This window comes from Nycticebus coucang, chromosome 9 (assembly GCF_027406575.1).
Source record: "Nycticebus coucang isolate mNycCou1 chromosome 9, mNycCou1.pri, whole genome shotgun sequence".
NCBI classification, from domain to species: domain Eukaryota; kingdom Metazoa; phylum Chordata; class Mammalia; order Primates; family Lorisidae; genus Nycticebus; species Nycticebus coucang.
Genome location: NC_069788.1, coordinates 126,414,288 through 126,420,409, shown reverse-complemented (window position 1 = coordinate 126,420,409; position 6,122 = coordinate 126,414,288).

The following is a 6,122-nucleotide window of genomic DNA, read 5'->3' as shown; positions in this document are numbered from 1 at the left end:
CCTATATTTGGATTTATATGTCTGAGCAATGTTAGACATTATAAAGCCACGGGCGCAGAGCCTATATTTGGATTTATATGTCTGAGCAATGTTAGACATTATAAAAAAAATCTTTATAATCACAATACAGTAGGTCTTTGTTTCTTTTAAAAAGTACAAAATAATTCAGAAAGAAAAATGTCTAGGGTCTTAATGGTTCTCCTTAGTTTTTACCTCGTCAGCATCTCTTGGGAGTGTCATAGAAAACAATCGAGTGATCACCTCTGTGTATCCCAGAAAGCTCCAGGGAGGTCCGTGAGCCCTGCAAAAGCCACACAGTGGGCTGTTTTCTTGGCATCGATTCTTAGCACCTAGCACGGGTGCCCAGCCCAGCACATACCCTCAGTATATATATTTAATGAATAACTGAGCAGAGCTCCTGCTTCATGGCAGAAAATAATCTCTTAGGATATTATGATGTAAAGGTAAAGAACACAAAAGAGACTGTATACTTTTTTTTTGAGACACAGTCTCACTATATCGCCCTCGGTAGAGTGCTGTGGCATCACAGCTCACAGCAACCTCAAACTCTTGGGCTCAAGTGATCCTCTTGCCTCCGTCTCCCAAGTAGCTGGGACTACAGGCGCCCACCACAACACCCAGCTATTTTTTGGTTGCAGTTGTCATTGTTGTTTAGCAGGCCTGGGCCAGATTCCAGCCCCCAGCCCTGGTGTATGTGGCTGGCACCCTAACCACTGAACTACAGGCACCGAGCTGAGAATATATACCTTAATAACATAGGGAAGAGGCAGCGCCTGTGGCTCAAGGAGTAGGGCGCTGGTCCCATATGCCGGAGGTGGCGGGTTCAAACCTAGCCCCGGCCAAAAACCAAAAAATAAAAAAATAAAAATAATATAGGGAAGGAGAGAGGAAAACACAGAGACTGAATGCCTGCCCGTTAACAGGCACTGATATCACTGAGGACTCATTTCTGTGGTACATCTTAAAAGCATTCTGTGAGTCATCTGTGTAACAACTACTCACTTTATGCCTAGCACATTCCAGGCATTGTTTTAGGCCATGAATGAATCCTGTCAGAGTTACACCCCAGTGAATCAACATCGCTACCCCAAAAGGCAAATATTGAGGGAAATGACAGTTTTTCTCTTGTGGTTTGTCTGGGATTCCCAGGTCTGTGCAGTGGTAAATGGAACATGCTCTGTGTATTGACAGCCTACTCTATTTGAAATCATCTTTATAGACCAAGCCCTATCATTTAACATTGTATCACCACCAGTTGATACTTGAGCTCAAGCAAGTTTTTACCACCAGGGTCCATTAAAAACAAATTGCATATACATGCATACACACACACCCCTGTATAAAGACAGATACATATGCAGATTTCCTATCTACATTTTTGTAGGCCTAGCAATATAAAGAGAATACTAATATGATCTGATTTTGCATAGTATTAAGTATTGTTACGTATTTTAGATTTCAAACTTGATTAATAATCAAGGTAGTTTTTCCCTAACTCCTTCCTATCCTTATAAAAGTAATTCCATGCGCTCATTTGAAATGTGACAAAGTAAAATTTTACCTTAAAAATGTCAAATCTAGAGTTATATGTTAGAGCACAATAGAAACCTAAAATTAAACATAAATCATTTAATATGATTATTCATTTCAATTTTCGCAGAATAAGATACTACATAAGAAAAGTTCGTTCTGAAAAATAAATCCCAGTCTCCTTGAAAGATATTTCAGACCTAATTTTTGGAAGCCAATTAAATGTTAATGAAAACCACTTAAATTAAAATCCTTTAATGGATTTTATAAATTAGCCCTATTAAACATTTTGAGAACATTTAAATTTTATGCTGAATAAAACAACAGTATTTAAATAATTTAATAGGATTAATTAAAGCCCTAATTCATCTAACAGAATTAGGCATATTGAGCTCTAACCTCTTTGGGCTTCACCAAACACCATGGAAAGTAGCAAGAAAACTACATCCAGGAGACTCAGGAGGCCTGGGTTCAGGTCACTTAACAGCTGTGTGGCCTCAAAAGGCATCACTTGAGTACCCTGAGACTGGTTGTTCCAACATGCAAAATGAAAATATCTTTCCACCTCAAAACATCTTTGTAAAGACTGAGTAAAAGTAGATTAAAGCGCTTTGAAAAGTGTAAGGCAGGCTCAACGCCTGTGGCTCAAGCGCTAAGGCGCCAGCCACATACTCCTAAGCTGGTGGGTTGGAATCCAGCCCCGGCCCACCAAACAACGACGGCTGCAACTAAAAAATAGCTGGGCGTTGTGGTGGGCACCTGTAGTCCCAGCTATTTGGGAGGCGGGGACAAGAGAATCGCTTGAGCCCAGGAGTTTGAGGTTGCTATGATCTGTGATGCCACCGCACTCTACCCAGGGCGACAGCTTGAGGCTCTGTCTCAAAAAAAAAAAAAAAGTGTAAGGCAATCTCACTGCCTATTTGTTACTATTCATCACTCAACTGCCCTTCTGGCAACAGAGAGGACTAGTCACAGATCTCCCCAAACCTACAAGAATCATATCAGCCACAGCACAGTCAACCCTATCATGTTATGCCAAGGTGTTCAGGCCAGTTGGCTGCTCTCAGGTTATCAATTCTGCAATGATAACATATTCAGTGTAGTTGTAGTACAACAAAAACCGGTAAAAGCATCTAATGCTACCCATTCCTGGCAGTTTAGAACTTCTTTTTGGATTCAGATAATGGCTATAATGACTTTATCTTGAATTATTCCACACCTGTTCCTCTTCTGAGCACAACAAGAGTATCTAATATGGTGGTGCTTATCTGTGCCCCACTTTAGGTTTCCACAGAAACTGTTTTCACTTGCTTAATCATCTCTATTAAAATTTCATGCATATATCACCAAGTATTTTTGTCTCTCCTGCTCAGCCAATTATCTTTTGTGTCATGACTTGCTGATTGTATCTCACGTATCCAACCCTTGCCCTAAGCAATTCCTTAGTCACCACTGGCAACTTCACCAAATTTATCAGCTCCATTTCCCCCCCCCCCCGATAAATGTGTAATACCCACAAACATTAGGTATTTGAAATTAGTGCGTGCAAGAGATAATGGGATCAGGTTTTTTTTTTTTTTTTTATGAGACTTTACCATAAAATGTAAACTGTGGGATGCCTGGTGCTGTGTGGGCTTGGGTGTTAAAAGTTCAGGAAGAGTTCATGACCCTCTTCTGTCTTACTAGTCTATTACTTGATGGAAATACAAGTGTTTTCTCTTCATTTGCTATATCCTGAACTACTCTCATATGATCTAGTCAACTATTTAATGACTTTGCCACTTACATGGTACTATAAAAACTCAACGTCAAAATTAAAAACTATATGTGTACCATGATAATAATAGCTACCCTTTGTTTTGTTTGCTACATATTAGTCTACTAGGCACTGCTACGGTGATTTATATATGTGAGAAATTATTTCATTTTTTCTTTATAGGAAGCTTACCCAGTAATTATCACAAAAAGCTCAGAGAGGTTAAGAAACTTCCCCACTGTCCTCAGGATGAAAATAAACACTGAATGTTCATCGTCACTTCCTAATATGAAGAAAACGACCCCATAATAACCCACCACAATGTTCACATATATACTGAGGTACTTCATTTCCTTATTATCATAAGCTATATAGACAAATTTGAAATCAGTTTACATTTACCTAGTTAATACTTGGTGGACTCACAAACTTTATTTGCATTCACAATAAAATCAAGTATAACGCTAGCTGACTGTGCCAAGAGTCACTGCTCACAGCCACCCCTCAGAGAAAGGGAGCATCAAAGGCAGGCAGCAGGTTCAGCTCCCACGTACAATCATGGATCAACAACCATGTGCAACACAGAAGTCTGGCCCTAATGATGACAGTGATCAATCCGCTTACATGTTAGGGCACTGAATCTTCTAAGTAATTTACAAATACAAACAAATTTCAGCAATTACTTTATATGTTACACCAACTTTTAAAGTTTCATGCAACTGTGGATCTTAAAGCAGCACAGTTCTGTAAAAATGTAAGTACTTTGATGGAATTAGTGCATTCCTAGAAATACACACATTTTTACAAATCATTACCCCTGGCTTTAGCTCCCAAGAAATAAACCTTCTTAATAATGTGTATTAAAGAACGAAGTATTTTTTTCCTTGGTTCACGCAACTTGCTGGCTTTTAAAAGGGTGAGTTTCTTTGGCATGAAAAACAAACATAGGAGACATAGAAATCTTTGCAGTTGTAAATGAACAAATGAGGGCGCACACTTCCTGGTATTCAGACCTCACTAAATAAAAATGTTCACTAAAAACCCTCAGTCAAGAGGATCAGAAAAGTCTATAAACATTTTTAAGAAATTTTAAGTTGATTGACTATGTAACAAATCCAGCAACAAATACATGTATTTATACAATTTCATTAAAAGCCAGGGCCTTCCCCTAGCATATGGTATTTTATTTAGAAGAACATACATACAGATTCTCAGGAAACTGAGGTATTAAAAAATTGAGATAGTCATACAGCAAAGAGGAATCATAAAAATCCATCATAACTAAAAACCTTATTTCTTAGCATCATAAAAAAACTTACATAATTAGACTGAAACTATTTCATTACAACCCCTGTATTGTACACACTTTTTAAGTATTAGAAGGTAAATTTTGGCACTTTGGTGGTTTTTGTTATTTCTAGGTCTTTTTGGTGTTTAAGTTCCGTCCTGCCATGAACAGAGCATGTGCTCTCAACCACCCGCCCAGTAGTGACAACAGGTGGCCCCAGACCAGCCCCTCCCTGTGCCCAGGTGTTTACTATCACTACTCCTAGTCTTACCCTTTTGATAAATCACACTTACCAAGATGACCAGCTAGGCTCAAGGCTGACAGACTGTGGCCATGGGACACAAAATTAATCTGGTTCTTTACGAAACAAAAACACTTGCATTTGGCTTCATCGGCATGAGCGATCCTCCAGATTAAAAGGGGGAGCTGGGAGGAAAGTGTCAATAGATGTCCATGTTCTAGTTTCACCACTCATAAAATGAAACAGCTAATCTCACTTAGACGTGAAATGATTTCAAATTCATCTAAAATGAGAAACTATTAGGCCTAACTACACAAACTGTTTTAAGACTAAACAGATAAGTCTCATCAGAAAACAATCTTTAGCACTTGAATCTGCATCTCTGCAACCCAATGAACTCAGAATAAAAACTGAAAAAGCAGTTTTTTCTCAGAAAGGCTGCCTCACAATGGGGATGGGGGGGTGGTCACTGTGTTAATAAAATACACTGTCAATATAAACAGTTGAATTGTGATCCATTTCATATTTCAATAAGTTAGATACTAATAGTGTCTTTTAAAAATCCTATACAAAAAATTCATTCCTCAGTTATTACTACATAAATATTATCTAAAGCTATGCTGTCCAATACAGTAACCACTAGCCATGCAGCTAATTTCAATTGATTAAAATTAAATGAATTAAAAATTCAGTTCAATCATTCTAGCCGCACTTCAGGGCTCAGTGGCTACGTATGGCTAGTAATTGCCGTATCAGAGGGCACACAGAACATAACCCTCTCATAAAGTGTGACTGGGGATGGCACTGATCTAAATGCAGAGCCATGCTGTGTGCTCCAGATTTTTAAGGAACTATTTTCTAAAAGTTGCTTATAAAAAAGCATCACCACACCTCTGATGTGTGTTCACAGGTATGAAACAATGTTAGCCTTCCGGTCCTTATTTAGACTGAATTGAAGAAGTAGTCAAGAGTTCCACATAAGGCCCAAGAAAACATAAACTCACTATTTTCACAGCATCACCATAAAGAAAGTAAAGATCTGTCGTGCACAACAAAAGAAAGGTAGCAGTCGTATATTAAAACGGATCATCTCATCCCTCCATTAACATCCCCAAACTTGAAATATGAAAGTATATATAACTACTATTTAAAGCTCCTCACAAGAATGAGGCAAAAGCAAGCCCTTTAGATACTGCTCTAAAATTTACTTTGGTTTCTTAGGCTGGGAAAAAAAAAATCACTTACAGCAGGCACTGTACAAATTGTAATAAATTAAAAACTATCTT